A 24,350-nucleotide genomic window follows, 5' to 3' on the forward strand; every position below is an offset into this window, starting at 1 on the left:
TGTACAAATTGAGAATTCCCTAAAGCTTTAATTATAATAATCTTACAATACAACTAAAGACAAGGGGTCCTCCATTGATTTTTCGAAACGAATATCAAGATTTAGTGTGACTCGCTCGGATAAGTCTTCAGGAATATGAATACCCAATATATCAACAGATCCATCAGCCCAAGTTAAAGGATGTGACGTCTCAATATGGAAATTAGGCAGAGGAATCTCCGAACCTGACTATTCACATAGTTCATACCCACCATAGACTCTGGTCAGTCAAAATGACTATTTTGAACTGTAGGCATTAATCAGCGATTCTGCTAATGACGGAGAGATAGAATCTAGGTCAGGGGAAACCCCGTGCCCCTAAGATTCTTTCCCTTTACGTCACGAACCACGTGACCGAGCCCATATGGCGGCGGCGTCAGGGCTGGATATCCACTCTGGTTCCTTTCTCTCTGCATCAAGGACTTAGACCAACGCTACGGAAAGAGTGGGGTGGTTGGGGGGGGGGACTCAGAGTCTATGGTGGGTATGAACTATGTGAATAGGCGGGTTCGGAGAACCCTCTGTCTAAATTCACAACGTTCAATCACCCACCATAGACTCAGGTCAGTCAAAATGACTAATTCGACTGTAGGCAGAGTCAGACGCCGATAGGTGGCGGGTTTTCCGAGCAAACAGAAAAATTATAAAAGTCTTTTCCCAGTCCGGATGAAACACTCTACAATAATCACTCAACACCCTAGCTAAGACCCCAAAAAAGGTGGTGTCTTACCTTGCCTGTGCTGTCCCCAGAGCAAGAAGTCAAAATGCTGCTACGGTGACAGGGTTTGGTGTGCCCGAGAAAGCTAGACCACAACCCAATTCTGGGGGTAGTAAGCTTTCGAAGTAAAGACTGAAACAGTTCTGCATGAGGGCATAGGCCACAAAGCGGGACCTGGGAGCTTCCAGGGAGTGCTGATGGTACAGAAATCTGTCTGCAAAAAATGCCGAGACTGACTTATTGCCTATGCGCAGGGACGCTTGTGGTCGTTCGGGCTGGGTCAGCAAACCAAGACTGACCCGCAATGACGGGACCCAACCTAAAGAGACCCTTTTCAATGGATTCTGTGTCTCTTAGGTGGTAGTTGATAAAGACGTTCTGCGTTCTCCAGAAGCCTGCCCTCCATGTGTGCTCGATGGGGGGGCTGATGCTAGCACTAGTGAGTTAGCAATCGCACAGACCTCATGCGCTCGTACTTGGTGTCTCTGCAAGCTCTGTGTCGAGGCAGTTAAAGTATTATAGATCTATAATACAGTGGCAGTAAACCACCTGGTTATGGAAGTTGGGGAGGCCGGTCTATCCTGCCTGCCTGGGCCATAACACAAAGATATGTGCCCGGCACCCCATCCTGAATCCTTAGTACGGTTTGGTAGCAACTCCGTGCTCGAACCGGGCAGAGAAACAATTCCTCTTGACCCTCCGGGCAGACAAAATTTGACAGCCGGGGGATGACGATCGGGTGAGGATCGTGTCCTGGGATTTGGTTCTAGGCGAGAAACCCGATTCGTGTCTTTAGCACAACTTGATTGTCCATAACGGCGGTGCATCATCCGAGAAGGACAATAGCCCCAGCTCTGGCCAATGCCTACCTGAGGAGAGGGCCAGTAGAAAGACTATTTTCCACGTAAAAAATGTGAGTGGTGCTGATCGGAGAAGCTCAAAGGGCGGTCTGCTTAGAGCGGACAACACAGCCGACAAGTCCCAGTTGGGCGGTTCCTTGTATTCGGGCTCAGCGTCTGGAAAGCAGTAAATAGTCTCCAAATAATAGGACAATCGGCTAGTCTTGTTCCCGTACGTTCTCAATTGTGGGGGACAAGGGCGACCTATAGCCAACGATCACTGCGTAGGAGAAACCCACTTCGTCAAACAGGTGGACAAAGGAGCCTGCTACCTGGCCAATAGAGGGATGGTATGGATCAATCTCCCTTCCGCTACACCAATGAGTGTATGCTCGCAGCCTAGAAATGTAGGCCGCGTTGGTGGAATCCCTGTTCGCCCTGGCCAGGACGTTGGCAGCCTGCTCAGATAAGGCTTTCGTATGTTCAGGTCCACTGAGAGCCTCTATGCGTGTAAGTGATACCTGCTGGGCTCGTTGGTAGTGCGCCGTCTGGTTGGGACGGTAGATCCGGTAAGTCCAGAAGCACTGCTTCGACTAGCATTTCCGACAGAAGTGGAAACTAGGCCTTGCTTGGCCAATTGGGTGCGAACAATGATAATATGCAGGTGTGCACCTGTCGAAGTTTTCTCCGGTGCCTGGTGCACTAGCGGGAAGGGAGGAAAGGTGTACACAACTAAGTAGGTCCACAGGGTTAGCAAAGCGACCTTGGCCCAGGCTCCTGGAGTCGACAGGAGTGTTACGTACATCAGGAGCTTGGTGTTCCGGGGTGCGGTCTAACCTTGGATCGTCCCACAGCCGAAACAGACTGGAGGCTACCCACTGGGGTATCAGCCACTCCATGTTCTGGAAACGGAGCCGCCCTGAAAGGGCGTCGCCAGACTGTTCCTCACCCCTGGAAGGTGGTGTGCGATTAGCTCCACATGGTATTCCAGGCACCAAAGGAGGATTTGCTTGGCTAGGACTGACAATGATGGGGAACGCGTCCCCCTCCTTCTTGAAGGAGACCACCGCTGCATTGCCTATGCGGAGCAGGACTCTGTGGTCTCGAACTACAGGTAGAAAACGTGGTAGTGCTAAGTACACTGCTTTCAGTTCGAGCCAGTTGATATGGTAGTCCCAAAACTAATGCGGGAGCCATATCCTTGGGCTTGTTCATCTAATATATGTGGTCCCCAACCCTGGGGGGGAGGCATCTGTTACCAGAGTCATACGTGCGGCGAGTGGGTCCAAGGGGGCCCCCTGACCGAGGTTGGCCAGTGATGACCACCAGGGCAGTGATTCCTTCACTTGGTTCAAGATCAAAACCCGCCTATCTAGTTCCCATAGGAGAGCTTCGCGTTGTAACAACAAGCCTTGTACCGGGCAGCTGCGTAGTGCGGCCTGGGGAACCACCCTTCGAACCGTTGTCATCATTTCGACGATCCACATTAGTTCTCGGAGGGACACTGAGGGAACGCTGACTAGGCGTTCGGCTAGGCTGCTTAGCGCTAAGCAACACGCTTTAAATAGCTATCCCAAGCTTACCTCTGTGTCAAAACTCCATGCCCCGGGACACCAACTGTTGTGTTGGGTCGACATGGGACTTGTCGATTTACTAACAAGCCCAACTGGTGAAGTAAATCCTGTGTTAGCCTGATGTGTTTGGCTATTAACCCCTTGTCTGGGTTGCGTAGTAACCAGTCGTCCAGGTACGGATTGAGGTGTACCGACATTGGTGAAGCAGCAGCACTACCTGTTTCATCACTCTAGTGAACACGTGGGACGCTGTGCATAAACCGAGCAGGGAGGGGGCACCCGAAATTCGAATACTTGGCCCAGCTGGGCGATTCGAAGGAGAAGGCAACTCACTGGGTGCATCTGTATGCGCAGGTAGGCCGCGCTTAAGTCTATTGGGGCTAGCCATTCAAAACGATGGATGGCGAGAAGAACCCTGAATGGCATCACCATGTGGAACCAATCGAGGAGCACGTACTGATTCAGTCCGCCTAGGTCCAGAACTGGACGCCCGCCACTTGTAGATTTTGGTACTACGAACACATTTGGGTTGAAGCCTGGCCTTAGTTCTGGCTGATCTACCCTGTGTATGGCGCCCTTTCCCAGCAAAATTGCTACTTCCTGCCTGATTGCTTTTGCCTTGCGGGAGTCCCCTGGCAGTGCCCAATAGGGGAGACACTGACGGGGAAGATGGAGATTTCAGCGGTATCCCGTAACAAGATGTCACCACCTGGAAAGGTCCAGGGATCAGTCACCCGCTGTCTCTACACTGGCGCAATCTGTGTATGACAGGGATATGTGGCCATGGGTTTGGCAGTTGCGAAGAGGGGTGCTCTCTTCTCCCATGAGGTGAGTTTCCCCAAGGCCTGAAGTTGTGACCTGGCCACTCGCCGAACACATGCCTGTCCCCCCGGTTGCAGAGGTAAGTGTCAACACATGCTTCCCCCGATGCCGATTCCCTCTTCCCTCCATGGAAGGGTATGAGCACTTGCCTCCTGGCTGACTCTGGCTAGCGGACTACACCCTAGGGCATTGTGTTTTCTGTGCTTGGGGTGCCCTCCGCTTACCCTTGGCTGGGCCAACTGGCTAGTGGATTCGATCTGAACCCTCTGGTTCATTGCGCTCCGAAGCTTCGAAACTGTACCCGCCATTCCCCAAACAAACAGGATGGAAGGTGTCCAGTCTGCGTCACTGAGGTAGGGGACGTACCCAATGACTCGGCAAAAATATGTGCGTCTAAGGCCGCATCTCATAGAACAGTAGTGGCCCCGGCCAAGAGAGCCAGGTGACACTAGGATATGTCGCACACAGATATGCGGTGGCCCACCAGTAAATGTGTCGCCTGGTCTAGAAGGCTGGTGCGCACACAATAATGCGCTCAAGCAACTCTGCCCTCAGGGCGGGATCGGTCGTCTCCGATTTAGCTGGCGCGAATTACCATGGAATGCGGCTGTCCCCCTTTGCCCGGTTTGCCAAATGGAAATTCGTGGTACCGGGGTCTGGGGAAGGAGCCTTGGGATCCGGTTGGGGGCATTTTGGTCTCATCCCACACTATGGGTCTGATCCCGAAACCACACCAACCAGGTAGCGTTTGGTCCAGCAGGAAGTGTTGCCTAAGGTTTTTCCCCACCCGGGGTCCTTAAGCGTCACCTCCTCCACGGCTGACCAACATCCGCCCATCAACACCAATTGCATGCCCTGCGCCCCACTCGGACGGACAGGGAGAGACATGCCGACGGGGTTGCTTGGATCCCGCTGCCCGTGATCCCATAAGCGTTGAAGCAACCTTAGGTGGTTGCCTTAGGATCAAGGGTGGGGGTATTTACATCGTATCACTAGGATTGATGATACTCCATATCACCCCAAAAGCGTGGCTCACCGAGTCATTACAGATGGAAGACTCTGAGGGACCGCCCGAAGTTCCGGCTGTATCCGACGCGAGCAAACTGTGTCTCCTTTTACTTTAAATATGTGAGAGAGAGCATGTTCGACTGTGCGTCTCATGATAGGGTTGGTTCCCTCTGGGGACGCCCGTGGGTCAGTAAGAAGGGAGTCAAACCCCACAGCGGAGAACGAACACAAGGATAAATTCGTTACCATTGTACCATTACCGCGCGACGAACCCTGGCTGGCTGAAAGTAGGGGGGTCAACGTGTTCCTTGCCCTGAAAGCCCTGCCCCGAGATCGGAGGCTTGGCTGCCAGCACCCCATTGGCATTCAGTGCCTGAGGCTCCAGAGGAAGCCTGGTGCAATTAGCCTGAGCCTCGGCCTCGCCCAAATTAGTGGGAGAGCCGCGGCTGGGAACGGAAGAGACATGTTTGAATGCAAACATGCTTTCGTGTTTCTTCCTGCTTGCCCACTGAGGGGCCGCAGTGGAGACAGCTCGCTCCGAGTGCGTCAGATCTACCCGGCCTGCCAGGGACGCAATTGCCTGACAGTTCTTCGACCAAAGCCCTCAACTCAGAGGCAAACCCGGCGTCGTGCGAGGAAGGGTCCACAAAGAGACCGGCAATGGACCCCCATAGGAAGAAAGCCTCTAGGGGCACAGCCTCGCTGCAGCCAGTAAAATTGGGTAAACCACCGCCTGAAAAAACAGACTGTGAGGATGCCCTCCGATCAGCGGGGGGAGACCAAGAAAAAATATCGGTACCTCCACCATCGGGCCTCCTACTCGACGTCCCGGTACATGAAACACCAGTAGTCGAGCATGAGGACTTTCCACTCATGCCAAAACGCGCAACTCACTTTAACCAATTTTTTTACTGGACGCACGACCTTGCTGTGAAGAAACGAGCGACGCGGTCAGTCTCAGCAATCTTGATGGCTCTGAAAGTAAAATCTCAGGCCTTAGAACTCCAGTGAAAAACACATGCCTTCACGACAAAAAACCCGAACCCAGCACGCAGCTACGACAAACGTATTTCGGATGCGGGTTCTATGTTGGTAAATTCTGAATATAACCACTGCACAGTAGAATCGAAACACAAGGAGTCCAAAAATAAACGGCAGCGAGCCCTGGTGCTGTCATTACATCTATTCATTTCTAAATACATAGATCAAGCATAACATGAAGACGACATGCATGAGGGAATCGAATTACAGTAGGAAAAGGAGACATAACAAAACCAACAAGTGATTAAGCTACGTCGCCCGGGTTTTATTACTTTGTTGTGAAAAATACTACACACAAAAAGGGAAAACGACACGAGGGTAAAAATGACATGGAAAACTTACCAGCTATAATGTCGGATGCCATGCAGCGGCAACAACCCAAGCAGAAACCCGGAGAGGAAAAAAGCAGGCGATACAGGCACAGACGTTAGACTTGATCTCCACTCGATGCGGAGAAGAAGCAGAGTGGATATCCAGCCCTGATGGCACCGTCATATGGGCTCGGTCACGTGGTTCGTGACGTAAGGGAGAAGAATCTTGGGGTCACGGGGCTTCCCCTGACCTAGATTCTATCTCTCCGTCATTGGCAGAATCGCTGATTAAAGCCTACAGTTCAAAATAGTCATTTTGACTGACCTATGATGGGTAATTGAACGTAGTGAATTTACTTTTAATGACCCAATACGCATCATTTTACATTTTTCATAATTCAGTGTCAGACCGAAAATTTTAGAGAAACCACTAAAGATATCTAACAATTTACAAAATGACTGTTGTGAAACTCGAGTCATCTGCATATTGTGAAATTTTGTTTTCAATTTGAATAAACCTGATTTTCTCACAATTTCTTATTCTAATAGCCAAAAGCTCAACAGCAATGACAAATACATATGGTGATAATGGACAGCCTTGCCGAACACCTCGATATATACCAATAATATTTCCAAAATGGATGATACGACTGTTTATATTTTTATACATAACACGCACCCAAGTCACCAACGATAGCCCAAAAGTAAAATAATTCTGGCTGTTAATTATAATCTCCCATCGAAGTTTGTCAAATGCTTTTTCAAATTCAGCAATAAAAATTAACTCTGGTGAATCCTCTTTCTTATATAAATCAATAATTTCCAATAGTCGGCGAATGATATCTGCAATAACTCACTTATGAATGAAACCTGTTTGGTCTTCATGAATTATTCTAGAGATTACCCTTTTTTACCCGTAATGAAAGACACTTGGCTAAGACACGAGTATCACAGCCAAGGGGGGATAATAGCCGCCAGTTTATCAGAAATACTGGATCCCTGTCTTTTCCGCAAGCATCTTGTTTAAGGAGTAGTGTCAGTGGCGAATATAGAGGGGTTCTTGGGGTTCGGACCCCCCTCCCGTTGAAAAACTTATTCAATTTGTTTTTGTATATTATAAAAAAATCATTAACTTAGTTTGGCGATTTTAGAGTTTGGACCCCCCCCCCCCCCATAAAAAAATCATGTATCCGCCCCTGTGTGATAAATTAAAATGCCAATATTCCTTGCCGCGGGAGTGGGCATTAGTTTCAATTCCACCCTTGATTACACAGTAATCAGAAGGGTAACTTTCACCAATAGTCAATCCTCGACACAAATGTAAAAAGAATCAGTATGCAATCTATTCAACCTACTTGCGTAACTCTTCTCCAGGTGTAATGTCAAGTCAACTGATTACGTTGTGGGGTATAGGATCTTTACAGAATCAGATAACAAGTCAGTTACTTCGAGTTGAAAAGGACGAATACTTTATTGCGTGGTCTAAACACTACTGCCTCATGTTAGCCTTGACTCACACATGTCAAGTTTACATTCTGGCGGGCAATCTCAAGTTACATTAACGGGATAGGCTTATCTACAGTGACGTAATATAAGATAAAGAATATCATACGGTATCCCCAAATATGTTAATTACAGAAATCTGTTCCCAACATTCTCCCGGCGACCACAGTATCAATAGATATACGTATATAACGATATAGATCAATAACGAATTCGAATAAAGTCATAACATAGAACGAATAACACGCAAAGTAACGAGTAAGTAAATATCGAATATAGAATAAAGAGATCACTAGGATATCGCAATAATATAGATTAAAACTACTAATATAATAATGTTCGTTATATAGTCCAACACAACACATCGTAAAGTTCACACATTGTTCAAGTCTTGTATTTAACAGCGGGCTATAGCTGCTGCATTTCGCGTTGATCTTCGTAGAGTAGTACCATGCTGTTTATGTGTTACGTCCATGTGAGTGTCATTACTTTAAGAGGCGCAACACATGTCTTTTAAATAACTAACAAGGTCTGTCGATCTTGACGTAGATAACGGCAGCACCGTATGCTTTAGGGCTAGCGTCAACAAACACGTGGAGTTCGTGGACATCAGTAGACTTAGTGTGATCAGTGAAGTATTTCCTGTTTAACGTAATGTCAGTACTGGCCACAACATCTGATATTATCTCTTCCCATTTGTTTGTTTGTATATCGTCAAGCGGTTCATCCCACTCAAGGTTTTCCAGAGATGTTGAATAAATATCTTAGCTTTTATGAGCACTGGTGTCAAGTGTCCCAATGGGTCAAACAAACTTGAGACGACTTTAGTAACATAGCGTTTAGTGACTCTGTGGTCCAGTTTATGTCCAGTGAGTTTCTTAATAGAAAGTACATCGGAGTCGGTTTGCCAGCGAATTCCGAGAATGCCAACGTTGGTGTTCAATTTAAGAGCGTTGTCTTTTTCAGCAAGTGCGCGTATATCTTTACAGTTTGATGACCAAGAGCGGAGATTGAAACCAGATGATCTCATCAGGGTGTTAGCATCATGATAGTATTTCTCCGCTGCTGTTACGTTTTCAGTCCCAGAAACAACGTTATCTACGTAGATATTATCTTTCAAATCAGCGGAAGTAGGAGTCGTATTGTTGGCTTCTAAGTGAGTTTTCAATACCGCATTCAAAATAAATGGTGAACAAACTGCCCCGAAAAGTACCGATTTAAATTGAAAAAAAACCGGAATGTACTTTCAGGGTTGGTAGGGTCCGTTAACCACAAGAATTTCGTGAATTCGCGATCCTCTTCGTGTAAGCGCACATTAAGAAAGGCCTTCTCGATATCGCTGGAGATCGCAAAGTCATTAATCCGGAACCAGAGCAGAATGGATGTTAAACTGTTCAATAGCGGAGGCCCAGTTTGTAGACAATCATTTAAGCTGGGATAATCGTTTGACTGTCTACAGCTACAGTCGTAAACTACACGTATCAGCGTCGTAGGTGAATCCTTTTTTACCGGGCAATGAGGTAAATAATGACCACGATTAGCATATACAGTGACTTGCCTGATCTGTCTCATTGTTTTAGCTCTACTAAAAAGCTAAAATTTCATCCGTTTTTAGAAGTTTTTACAGTGAGAATTATACCCTACAGCTACATGAATATACAGTGATAACAGTGAGTACAATTTCTTGTCTGGATTGTGTTGCTGAAGCGAACTACGGTGATTTTAGATTACTCTAACTACATGCTGTCATGTACACTCTAAGGACAACAAAAGGAGAACAAGCAGAGTAAACAATGGCTACACTAATAAATTAACTGGAGGACAATAGAAGACAATCAGTAAAGTTAACTACTCAGAAGAAAACCATCTAGAGGACTTCAAAGTTTAATTGAGCCAAATCATCTGTAAAACTGTTACAAGTACGTGCATTGTATGACCTATAATGCACAAAAAACAAAATGGACGCTTGAACAAAGAACAACAATGAGAACAAAGGAGAGACAAATTACTCGAAACAAAACATGATGAAAGCCTACTTCGAAACTGGTCAAATAATAATAGTAATACTGTAGATGTCATAGCAACAATACCAGTTGAAACATTTAAGGAAGAGAACTTGAAAGATTTCTTCAGTTCCTTTGACCAGTTACAAGGAAACAATGTGGAGGTCAAGATAAACAAACAATCAGTTACATTGATATCAAATAAGAACTACACTGACATCTGGTTAAGCTGTTTGAAGAAAACGTACCCAGAGAACCAACATCAATATGAAATTAAACTGAAGGAAAAAACTGAACAACTGCATTTAACAAATCAAGATGGCCATACTGTAAGGTTTATAGAAATGAAACAAGGAAACTCCTACCACAAATGGATAAGGAATGAAGGATTAATACTGATGAGACACATACAGCAACAACTACAACTGAAAGTAAAAATCAGCAATAAAGAAACAGATACAACAAAACAACGGCTAAGAAGAAAGACCACAAAACCTATAAGTAACAGAGATACTAGTTCAGGTGACTCAGAATCTGAAGAGGTAACCACTGATCCTGACAACAAACATCAACTGAATGATGACATCACAACTAATCAGACTAAGATCGCTAACTCAATTATGACAAATATTGGAACAAGAACACCAAGCATCAGGCCCAGATATCAACACATACCAACATCGATGATAAGAGAAGAAACACCAAGTAAAATTCCTGTCAGCATGAACACATCAATAACAAGTCATGATTACAACAAAGATGATACTAATGTGCTACAAACAATCATAGAAATGATGGAAGAAAAACATGACAAATATATGATGATGATAACTGAACTGGATGCAAAAGTCTCAACAAGTCATAACGACATTCTCAAGAAAATATCTAATGACACCAACAAAGGACAAATCAGAAGTGAAATATCAAAGAAAGATAAAGAAATACAGTCCCTAAAAGAACAGCTGCAAAATAAAGAAAAGTTATTAGAAACTACAAAACAGTCATTAAATAAGGAATCAGAAGACAATGCCTGGAAAGCTATCAAGATCACACGACTTAAAGATGATGTACAAAGGAAAACTGCAGAAATTGAAAGACTAAAAGAGGAACATACAAAACAACTACAACAATTCCAAAGTGACAAAATAAATGCACAAGAACAAACTAAGAAGGAAGTACAAGACATTAAATCATCCATAACAACAACAATTATGACAGAATTCCAACAACTTCATGAGAAGATAGATACATCTACTTGTAAACCAGTAAATGAACAACAATGGACGGTGGTATCAAAGAGAAACAAATACCAGAAGGATGATTATACTCAAGAAAAAATGTTAACACCACATAAAAGTCCAGTACGAAATCACAAAAAATATAGTGACGTAGTACGACAACACTCTCAGACACAAAAAGAAAACAAAGACAGCAGGGAAAATTTAACACCAAATACAAAAAGCATGAGTAATGTACGACCATCCAAAACAAGACGAATCCCAGAACAAGTGGAACACTTACTCATCAGTGATTCAAAGTCAAAATACATACAAAACATATCTCGCAAAGAACCAAATGGTACTCACCTACAGCAGTGCTGTAATATCCAACATTAGAGAAGTCATCGCTGATAATAACTTTCCAACAAGTCTTAGAAGTATTACAATCAACGTTGGTGGAAATTATATCGACAATGACTCAGATGTTCAATCAATAAAGAATGAAATGAAAGAATTACTAGAAGAAACACACAGGAAGTATCCAAGAACAAAGGTGTTCTTATGTGAAGTCTCCCCTTGCCAACACTGGAGCAAATCAACTACCCCAGACCATTCGTCCTGGTGTTATCGCTATCGCCACACGAGACTCCAGCTTGTCTCCTATACAATTTTCCTTCCGCCCACTTAATTTTAATATTCATATGACCTTTGCACTGACATCGATAGCCAATCGCATTCGACCGCGGACGTCACTCTAAATAAACAACTGAATAAATTAATATACCATATTTGGAAGATAGCGGGTAAATTCAACGTTGTTGGTGTGTTCCTTCGGGTTCCGAAGTCGCACGAAACGAGTTCATGTTCCGTTATCTTTCGCAAGTAAAACAGGTCGATATGTATTAAACATGGCATTTGTTTTCTTGTTTTAACCCCCTTATTACGCAAGCTTCCGTCGAAGTGGTGTTTTTTTTGACGATTTGTGGCATGTTGCAAAACGAACGAAACATTGCGGCATTCTTAGCGGTGGATAAGGGATCGACTATGTCGTCACATTTATGTCTCGTTTGAAAGAGAATAAACAACCGCTCAGAAAAATATGTTGCTAATATTTAAGTGCGGTGCCTTGAAATCGCCTGCCCGACGTCCAAATTTCAAAAGGATGTTCGATTTGCAATGACGACCGTTCATATGTACTAGGCGACGTTACTAATTACTACTAGGGTCGGTGTTTGCATTAAGAATTATAGAACAAAAGATCAGCAAAGCGGTGCTTTTGTCGGCGATTTTGTCAAAGGGAATATTGATAAAATGTTGCAAAACAGAATCGCGAGTTGGGTGAAAAATTGCGCCGGCGGCATTCTCAGCAATGGCGACACCCGAGAAACACCGTGTCACGGTGCATTCGTGCATCAGTACACCGAAGAAATACATACATATTGTTGCGGACGACTATTGTAGACTGTATTCGTGTAGTCTTCGAGTTTGTGGACAGTTAAAGTCGTGTGTGAATTTATTCAAGCCAGGAAAAGCAGGAGGGATAACTTATGGAAATCGTCTTTCCAATTTGATCCAGTGCGACGTTGTGAAAGGAGCGACTCTGTCGTCTCATCTATGTCTAGTTTGTAAGAGAAAGATTGATAGCGCAGAAAAATCCTCCAATAATGTAAAACAGTGGCGTGAAATTGTCAGTCATTCTAATATCTCCCAACCTGTGAACGAAAGGGTTAAGCGTGCTGCCTTGAAATCGCCTGCCCGACCACGTTCAAGTTCAAAACGACGTTCCATAACTTTCTCACATTCAATTTGCAATGATGACCGCAGTTCAAATGTACTTAGCGACGTGACGGACATTAACAACCATGATGTTGAAAAGGAATTTGATGAAAATATGCCATTTCCAATTAGAAATCATTTTGATTTGATTTATGGATGGCGAGCACCGACACTCCGATCCGATGAACTAATCAAAACTAAAATGGCGCGTGTCACGTGACTTTGTTTACTAAAGATAGCGTGGGCGTTTGATTGACACTCAACTCATTAGTATTCCACCAATCACAGCTACATCTACTTTCTGGATGTGCGCAGTCAAATTGTATAGGAGACAAGCTGGAGTCTCGTGTGGCGATAGCGATAACACCGGGACGAATGGTCTGGGGTACAAATCAACATCCAACACTATGAACGCAGTAAACAGATACATCAGAAACACAGAATCACACGATACATCATTCACTGTAATGGATAACATAACACCCAACATGTTAGGAAGAGACGGAATACATCTTAACATTGATACAGGAACTCATTGCTTCATCTCTAACATAAATACAAAAATCAACAAGTCTTACCTACTGGAAAGAAGACCGAGAAGAAATCAACCAAGAGAACCAAGACAATTTCCTGCATCAAGAGAATATAGTCACTCCAACCATACTCACCAACAAAAAAGTGATCCTCTAGACACCACAAATGAGTACAGTGATACAAGAAGACAAAGAAGATATGTATTGCCCTTAGAAAGAAATACTCCCAGAGGATATGATCGATACAACAAAGGGCATAGCATTGAAACACAATTTGAAATAACCTGTTAATGACAGTATAACAAAAAAGAAATAAAAAGTACAATGATACAATGACACCAAATTACATTACAATTGGTCATTGGAACACTGCTGGTCTAAGATATAACTACAAACCAAGAGAAGGAACTATATACATGAAAACAGAAGGTTCACTAGATATAGAACCACACATTAAAGATTACCATATATATGGAATGACAGAGACATGGCTGAATACTGAAAGTAAAGAACTAATACCACAACCTAAGGGATATTATACTTATCACAACATTAGGACAAAAAATAAAAAAGCATGGAGGTCATCAGGAGGAGTCAGTATTTTCATCAGAAATAGTATCAAAAGTGGAGTCAAGATCATGTCAAAGTCTAGCAACTTCATGATTTTGTGTCAAATGTCGAAAGACTTCTTCAACCTTGAAATGGATATCTACATAGGCACTATATATATTCCACCAAAAAATTCCACTTTCTACAATGACAATGACTGCAATCCATATGACGAAATCAACAAAGAAATCCAACAATATAGCCTCAATGGACATGTCATTATACAAGGAGACTTTATTGCTAGAACAAAAGACCTTGAAGATACAATTCAAGATGAACAGGACAACCTTCACATAAACATGCCATTACCAGATACATATACATATGATAAAACAGTCAGAAAACAGAGATACACTGATACATGGAAGAATGAATTTGGAGAGGAACTAACACAACTATGTAAAGAAAATCGTCTACGGATATTAAATGGGCGGACTTCAGGAGATTGGTCAGGTCAACTGACATGCTACAATTATCATGGTGCCAGCACAGTGGACTATGCAATCACAAGTGAAACACTACTACAGAATATCCTTCATTTTAAAGTTGAACAACTACACCAGGCAAGTGACCACTGTCCCATAAAAACTATCTTGAAAATACCAAAATACAAGGAATTCACTGATATGAATGAAGTCCTTAAACCAGTACATCAATGATATCAATGGAATACAGTGAATAAAGGCATGTACAAGCTATATATGAAGACAAAGGAGAGTGAATATATTGTGTCCACATTCGTAGTAAACAATAATAACAACACAAGTCATGACATGGCAATGCAATTCCAAGAGAGGATACACAAAATAGCAAACAAATGCTCCATAAAATTAAAAACAAAGAAGAAGACCATGCATAGGAAAGTTAAGTACATAGGCAGGCAATGTAACATGAAGAAAAAAGAACTACAAACTCTTGCAAATATATTACAAAAAAAACGTCAGATGGGACTCTCAGAATGCTTTACTACACTAAGAAAAAAGACTTCAGGAAGTATGTAAAAAGCATGCAAAAAGACAAGAAACAACAAATATTATCTCGCATTGAATCAGCAAATGAAAATGAACATGCACAAGAATTCTGGAAGAAAATAAACTCAATCATGAACACCAAAGTAAATTACAAACTGAAAGAAATCCCACACTCAGTGTGGACTGAACACTTTCAACGAATTGGAAACAATAACTCTGCCACGTCAGATAGAATAAAACAAATGAAAACACAACTAGAACAGTTGGAGAATAAAACAGAAGACAACCACGAGCTGAATAAACCAATATCATTAAAAGAAATTGTGCAGGCAACAGGAGCATTAAAAAATAACAAAGCAAGTGGACCAGACGGTATTCCAGGAGAAATGTTAAAATACAGCAACATACAAATTAAACAAGCATTGAAACATATGTACAATCGTGTGCTAGAAACAGGAATTTACCCAGAAATATGGAGCACTAGTGTTATTACTCCAATACACAAGAAAGGAGACAAGATGGACACAAACAACTATCGCGGCATATCAGTTGGTAATGTTATAGCTAAAGTATTTAGTATAATCATAAACAACAGAATCGCAAATCATATAGAAAATAATAAGATTATTCATCCAAACCAAGCAGGATTCCGACAAAAAGAAACCAACAGTTGATCACATTCTGACTCTCCACACAATTATAAAGAAACAAGAAAAAAAGAAAAAAATGTACTGTTGTTTTGTGGACCTCATAAAGTGTTTTGACACAATTTGGAGGAAAGCATTGTACTATAAACTACTACGTAACAACATCAACGGAAAAGTATACAACATAATTAAGAACATGTACACTAATATGGATTTTGTAGTCAAATTAGGTGATGTAATAACAGAACAATTTAAAACTAAAAATGGAGTTAAGCAAGGTTGCCTCTAAGTCCAACCCTATTCAACATCTTCATAAATGACTTTATCACAGGACTAACAGAAATTGAAACAAATGCACCAGAACTGGATAATAAAACTATCAATATCCTATTGTACGCCGATGACATTGCACTTCAAAATCATATGAAGGATTACAAACTGCAATAGACTTCCTCCATAAATACACTTCAGACTGGGGGCTTCAAGTAAACACAAACAAAACGCAAGTGATTATATTCAGGAATTCGGGATGCAAACCAGATACAAGGCGATTTACATGTGGCAATGAAGAAATAAAAACTACAGGATTATACACATATCTTGGAGTAACATTTAAGGCCAATGGATCAATAACCTCTACTGCAGACCTACAAAGCTGCAAGGATCCAGTCACACATATATCCAACAAACATGAACAGTACAAGGATAAAGGAAAAACTCCTGAATGTGACACAACTACCCATATTAACATATGCAGGTGAGATATGGGGCATTTTCCAAAAATCAGACTAATTGGGACAAAACAGCAACAGAAAAATATCATCTCCGCTTTTGTCGTCAAATTCTTAACATTGGCAACAGAGCGAGCAAAATTGGATGCAGAATGGAACTGGGAAGAGAGCCACTGATAAGCAGAATATACTGCTCAGCAATTAACTATTACAAACACCTCAAAGCGATAGACAATGACAATTTAGCTTTTTATGCTATAAAAGACATGGAAAACAATACTTACACAGGAGCATGGTTGACTACCTTAGAACGAAACTTGAAACTTTACAACAAAAACAATGTCACAGATTTCACGAAACAAAAAATAAATAATTCAATTAGACAATATTACATTAACAAATGGAATATAGACAACAAAAGGGAAAGTGCCAAATTACGCACATAGAGGACATTCAAAAACTCATTGGAACAAGAAGAATACATAAAAGTGATGAACAACCCACAACATGTCAAAACAATAGCTCAATTTAGATTAAGTTGCCATAAACTTGCCATTGAAAAAGGTCGTTATACAAAACCAAAAACACCAGTGGAAGACAGGTTATGCTCCCATTGTAACGAAGTTGAAAATGAGGAACATCATTTAATACATTGTAAATTGTACACAAAACAAAGAGACACAATGTTTCACACTATCAACAGTGTAAATACAAATTTCCTGAATTTGGATAAAGAAAAACAATTTAAACATATCTTACAATCAAAAGATAAAGATACTATTATAGCCATCTATGTGTACTTGAGTAACAGTAAATGAACAAACAAAAGAATACACTCAGTAACACTTATTTAACTTTTTATTTACTCAACTTTCGCCTACTTACTTTTTTTGTTATTCATTATTAACTTTATTACATTTTAAACACCAAATTAGAAATGTAAAATTTTCTACACGTGTAACCGGTCTTAATACCGGGTCCCAAGTTTTATCCTTAAGTTCCAAAGAATTTGCTCGGATGCAGTGTAATACAATCAACTCAACTTTTATTATACAACGGCAATATAACAGTTCTGTTTTCTCTCGTCACACCAGTTGGTAGGAATTCCTCTTTATCCTGCGATAGCTCAGATGCGCTCTTGCAATGCACACTGGGTAGAATCACATCAACTAGATCTTGCCGGTAGTATTCTGCCAACACTGAATATTTCAAAAAAGTTTGCCAGTTTCGGACAGTCGACTAAAGACAACCAGACTTATCAAATTATTTGAGAATGCCTGAGAAATGGTTAGATTAACACATATAATACTCCGATGTCGACTAACTGGTCCGAATATGTTAATAATAACGAAACTTACTGAGCGTAACTTAAACCCGACCTTACCATTGCCGCCATATTGAAAGCTCATCACATCTCGGAAAAACAATCTCGCGAGAGTGATCGGGGTCAGGTCATTCTGCGAAATTCTCGTGTCAGCATCTCAGCTTCATAACCTATAGGTATGTGAAAAAATTGTGGTATTTTCGCTTTTTCACAACGGAAAACCAACATTTTTTAGATTGCTTATTCATTATAAAGGTCTTACAAGTCCCCGAGTGTTACGGTAGCTATGTACACCGTAAAATACCTTTTTTTAGAGCTTTTCTCATTCACCTCTTGCGTTTGATCATCTCTGCGACTGCGCGAACCCGAGCGAAGTAGGAATTCTGAAACCCGGAAGTAACCGCGAGTTGTGAGACCTTCGTGATCATCGCTTTGTTATTGTCTGTCGCCATAATAGTTTATACATATCCTAGCAACAACAAAAGCCTTTGTTCTCACTTGTCCGAGAGTAGAAATTATTTGTGCAGTTTCTGTTCTCCTGATTAATCATATATATTATATATATAATTTAATAAATACTTCAATATTGACTACTGACAAATTAAAAACATTTCACTTTCTTCTTTATTACAGACAAATATTATACAATTTATCTTTACCAAGACTTACAAGACTGAGGTAAGTTTAATAAATTTAATATATACTATAATACAGTAAATCTGCTGATATTCACTGGATATCAATTTATCAAAATATCTAATTAGAAAAATAAGACCAGGTGATATTACTGATAAATGAAAACTGTCGTAGTATCCTGTAATCATATTACCTGTTAATACAATCAAGGTTTAGTAAAACAGACATAATACCCAGGCTAATTACATGAAATGGGACTTTAGTAACATTATTTTTTTCCTTGACCTTAGGAAATGTATGCTTCTAAAAGTGTTGTATGTTGGCAAGCTGATAAGGAGGTGAATGGGCCACCCTCATACCCAAGTACTCACTATTGGGCATCAATGTTGACTGGGAAAAACCAGATAATTTTGATAAGCCCCTATTATGACGGACACATTGTCAGACATTTATTGACTTTACTTAATAGCAAGATGGGACATATTGTTTGCGATTCTTTTTTTTTCTCTATTACCATCAAGGAACATTTTTGGCTGTTTCATTTAGCATATGATTTAATTTTAAATGTTACCTTTGATTATTCTTCAATTTTTTTATTAATTCCAGAAGAGTATTGGAAATTTCGCCATTATTTTTTTAATTATTATGCAGGTGGTTTAAGGCTTGATGCTTCTTCTCTGTCTGGTACATCAAGTGAGTCAGAAGATGTTAGTAGTTCATATGTACCATCTGACCCTTAAATTCTGAAATAAATTTTTATACCACAGTAATAATGTTGTATGTGATATGTAGAACACTCCCATAAATCAGAGTTTATAACAGGAAGTTGCAGACTCTTAGTTTGTTCACCTATTTTATTTGTTTTTGTTCGGGGGACAGGTAAGTGAATCTGCCTAAGTGAAAGACACATTTAATAACTAATAGTAACACTTATCTAACAATATACTTTCTCATTTTTTTCATAGTCACTAACATTAAATATAAAATATTAAGATATCCATTACAAATTCAAGATATCCATCACTGTTTCAACCAGGTAAGTTGTATTTGTTTAAATGATTAATCCATTATGTCTGTTTCATCCAACTGGCAGTCATGTATGAGTCCAGTGTTCTCCATACCTCCAATTTCCTGATAGTTGTTCTGTATACATGAGAATCATTAATTCTTCTTGAAATTGATGGTAATCTGTGCACAAAGAAGGGTGATATATTTTTTTTTCTGGAGAGCACTGGAGTAATACAACTGCTTTCATATGTTACAGTTCTAAAATGGCAACATCACCCAGTGAAGCCGAACCTATTGAGGTAGGTACTATTATATCTAATGGCCAGGTTATGGATTTCTTTAATAGTAAGGGACGTAAAGTCACTGCACTCTGGTTGATGAATCAACATGCCTGTGATAAAATCAAAGAAACCATGTATGAGAGATCGGTAACCAATCTGGTATCACGATACAGAAAGTTGAATAAAAGCAAAAATAATGTTACTGGAAAAATGAGATTAGAAGAATTCCTGAGTGCCAAGTATACATTTCCATCAATACCAAGCAGAGCACAACCCCCCCCCCCCCCACAAAAAAGGTAGCATGCTGCCTGAACCAGAACTCACTGGAATAGAAACGTTTCTTGAAGTTTCCAAGTCACTGGCCACTGAAGTCACACAATTAAAATCGGAGCTTGGCAAGGAGCGAGAAGATTTGAAAACTGCCAAAGGAGAGGTGTCAGTGGCAAAGGCCACTATCAGATTCAAAGAATCTGAAGAAATAAAGTTAAAAGAAAAATTAACTTGGCAGAAAATGGCCAAAAAAAGAACAACACAAAGAGAAGATTATTGGAGGGGTAAGTTTGTCAAATTGACGGAGGAGAGTGACCCCAAGGTGCTGAAAGACGAAAATAAAAAGTTAAAACAACAGATTGTTGACATGTACCATCAACTTGACAACTTGCATGAAGAGCTAACTCAGCTGAAAGATGAAGTTGTCGAAATATATGATGAGGAAGGGAAGAAATACACCCCGGAACTACAAATGTGTGTTTATACTCTGTTGAAACACCACGTCAATAGTCAACATGTTGGTGAAGTTATCACAAGCTGCCTGAAACTCGTGCATAAAAAGCCAAACAAAGTACCATCTGCATCAACAGTGTCGAATATGAATATTCAACGTTTGTGGTTGGCCCAGCATCAGCTTGGAAAAGAATATTCAACCAAAGAAGAAACCACCCTCCATACTGATGAGACCTCCAAGTATGGAGATAAATATGGGGCTTATGCTGCACGTGACAAAGATGGGGCTTACTACTGCTTAGGTCTGCTGGAATTACCCACCAAATCCGCACAAGACACATTGGACACATTCCAAACTATACTACAAGATATTAAGACCAGATCCAGTGTGTCAGACTGTGATGTTGGGAAGAAGATCTTGGGCCATATTTCCAGTACTATGTCAGACAAGGCTGCTACTGAATGCAAGTTTAACAGATTACTCGACATTCATCGTCTGCAGATTCTTCCTGAGGTCAAGCCCAATTACCATCAATTGACAGAAGAAGATCGCAGTTCAGTAGACCATCTGATGAACTTCTTCTGTGGGCTGCATAGTCTGGTACACATGGCCGAAACAACCAGGGGCGTGTTCACTGCTTTAGAAAAAGACCATTTTGAGAGTAGTGTCCCCCTATTTAGTTCAGATTTTCGTCGGAGAGATGAGCCAGGCACACTTGCTTTAGTTAGAGTAGGGTGTAAAGCTATTGCTAGGGGAGGTGATGAGAAGTCAGGGTGCCACAGAGCTTTTAAAACCTTTGTTCGTGATTTTTTAAAGGAGAATAAATTTCTTTCTGTTCCTTTGGTTCCTTATAGAGGTAACAGATTTAATATTTTATTTGCTAATGCTGGCCATTTGTATTTTTTACATGATCAAATGAAATCTTTTCTTTTAAGTTATCCAAAGAATAATTTAACAGAGTGTGTATTATATTATTTAGATCAGGTTTTTTATGTTGCTGGATGTCGGGCTCTAGGCTTAGTTTCCAAATTTATTTCAACACCTCTGTGGAAATTATTAGAGAATAAAGAAATACACATCATGGATATGGCAGCATATTATCTCAAATTGGTGACATATTTACATGATGCTTCAATGAATTTGGATGATTTTATGGAGGGTAAGATGTTGCCATTTGAAGACATACCCATAAATGAAGACCCAGTTCACAGAGCACTGACAACACCAAGTGCAGTATATGACCCAGATACAAGAGCCATTCTTGGGACATTATTACCAGCTCTTGCTAAATTGGTGAAGAAAGAGTTCAAGGACCAACTTCCTGGTGGTTTGTTGGAGGCTGGACAGTGGACAGACGAAATGAGACAACGCGCGCAAAGTGTTGAAAAACACAACAAATATGTTGAGCGCATTTTCGCTTATCAGGACCAGCTATTGCGCTTCAAGCCAAATGTGAGTGTTTTGGCGTCCGAGGCATACACCATGTTCTGCCTGAACAGGACAGAGCAATGGCTGTATGCCCAAGATGATGCTACAGCTAGAAGATTGGTAGCTGCTGCCAGGAAAGGTGTCAAATCTATTAAAGAAGAATTTAAGGCCAGAAAAATGGTTATAGAAGAGAGAAAACAACAGAATTTGAGAGACCACCAAGAAAAAGAGAAGGCCAAAAAAGAAAAAAAAATAGCTGATCTGGAAAAACAAACGCATGAGATGATCCACTATGAACTTTGGCAGTCAAAAATGCAAGTGGACACAATGCTGAGTACATTAAGAACCACCAAAGAAAAAATAGATGCTTTGAAAGCTCAGTTAAGATTCCGGAAAATGTATTAAAACAAGATCCAGGAAACAGGGATTTATTTGTTTTTTCAAGGAGGGAGGGTGCTCGCAGAGTTGCATTGACGTGGGAAGAGTTATCTGAGCAGGTCAAAGCTCTAGTGGACCATGCCTGCGAGATGCCAACCAGTCAATCGCCGGAAACTGCCTTTCTGGTTGGCAAAAGAATTAAACACAAATTTGAAGAGGATGGAAACATTGTTACATACAAAGGATTAGTTGTATCGCAGGTACCAGCTTTGGCTCGATTTGGCACAACTCATGTCATTAACAAACTTAACAGTAATTTTATATGTTGTGTGATAGGATGTAACGTAATGGTAATTTTATTTAGTGGGTGAGGGGTGTACGTAACTTAAAAAATGATAATTAAATTGTAATACCATGTTTCCGTGTGAAAATTATATGTTCTATGCATTCCACAAATATCATACCCAAGTCACCTACAGAGAATTTTTAACATACAAAAAATCATGTTTTGCATCAACATAATTTTAAGTACAATACAAAATATTAGTTCACACTCTGAACTACAGACTACAACATTTAAATGCACTAGTTATCATGTCCATCACATTAAAGTAAGTTTTGTTCATGTTGTTTAGCTGCCATGCCATGCTGTGCCAAACTGTGCCTTGCTGTGCCATGCTGTGTTTTAAATACATCCAGGAATATATAATCATAACTGTGAACAATATTCTTGTGTTATCAATCCTTGTATCTATACAATGTTAATAAGTCAAACGAACATAAAATATAGTAATAAACTGATAAGTATGTTAATGTTCAATAAATAACTGGGCCAGTTAAACAAACAAGCAATGACTAAATACATTTTTAAACACTTTTTCAGGTCCCTGGCTTCCCGACTTGGTTCAATGTTGTATATGAAGAGGAAAAAATAAAAGCCATATATTCCTATCAGTTACAAGAAGATACGAGAAATGGTGATCTGGAGGTGTTAGTAGAGTAATATGGTGAGTGTTAAGTTTTATTTCCTCAAAAGAATAATTAAATGACATACTGGTATGAAATCATCTTCATTGATATTTGATGCACTGTGAGGGGTACTTAAGGCCACCTTTAAAATCAAACAAATATACCCCCTATGTCAGTATGAAAGCTGCTGTTGTGAAATAAAGGTAATATTATATCACATCTTCGATTGGTTTAGCAATAAAAGCTCAAATAGGTAGTTTTCGAAGTACTATGCCTAATTTGCATATTTGGCAGAAAGATTTTCAAAATTTGAGTTTTTGATAAGCTGCCATATTGCAGGATGGCCAATTTTTTTTTTTTCCAGTGGAACACCACATTCCTGGACCAGGTGAATCACATGCCAAGTGTTGTTTGGCATAAATTTGCATAATTAAAAATGCTTTGTTATAGCTATAACTAGCATTGATTTCTAACCGCACCAACACACTGGTTGTAGTGGCAATGAGCGGAATAGCCTACATAAACTTCGCTAAATATTACAGTATACATAAACGACGTAACAGACTAAAATTCCAGTCAACTCTCAAATTTTCAGATCTATAATAGTCATTAATACTCGGTGAAGTCAATAGGAAAACAATTTGTAAACTCGTCAAAATGTTCAAAATACAAATAGCCATGATGCAATACACCAAGGTTTGCTGCACTGTTGAATACATAAAAATCAAAAATACAGTAAAATATTACTCATTAATCTAAAACTCTGAAATGTACAAGATCAGTACATACCTGAAATGATTATAAAGCACCCAAGGACCAACAAAGTTCACATATAACACAAAAGAAGAATTTCTGGCAGCGCGCGAACTAAATGTGCGGTAGGTTCACTTTCGTTCAGGCGGGTGTTTGGGCAAGGGTCAAATAGCCTCATTAATATTCATGAGCATACGCACCAATAGAGGGCGCAGTACATATAATAATACCACTCGAGTTACACACGATTGTAATAAAGCCAGTATCTATCTATCTGCGTATGTCTGCCACGCGTTGCAAGTGCTCCTCAAAAAACACGGTTTTTACCTCAGTTAGTTACTACTATTTTTGTACTATCTTTTTTGTTAATACTTATTAATTACGTACGTTTATTTATTTTTATTTTACGGTATAAGTCTACCGCGTTTTAGTTTTTCACTTTCAGTTCGCTCGTCGTGGGGCCTTTCCAAGATGGCGGCCTCCACGGCGGGTACACGTGTCAAC

The 24,350-nt window shown here is 40.7% G+C and overlaps 1 long non-coding RNA gene across 1 annotated transcript; it reads right to left on the reverse strand.

Moving 5' to 3' along the window:
• Nucleotides 1-18,275: 18,275 nt before the first annotated feature.
• LOC146745900 (uncharacterized) lies at nucleotides 18,276-24,002 on the reverse strand. Its single transcript, XR_014929549.1, has 3 exons — nucleotides 23,883-24,002; nucleotides 23,179-23,235; nucleotides 18,276-19,704 (listed from the first exon to the last, which is right to left on the reverse strand). It is a non-coding gene; the product is annotated as an uncharacterized LOC146745900 (long non-coding RNA).
• Between the last annotated feature and the right edge of the window lie 348 nt (nucleotides 24,003-24,350).

This window comes from Saccoglossus kowalevskii, chromosome 5, assembly GCF_978046115.1.
Source record: "Saccoglossus kowalevskii chromosome 5, keSacKowa6.1, whole genome shotgun sequence".
Lineage (NCBI taxonomy): Eukaryota > Metazoa > Hemichordata > Enteropneusta > Harrimaniidae > Saccoglossus > Saccoglossus kowalevskii.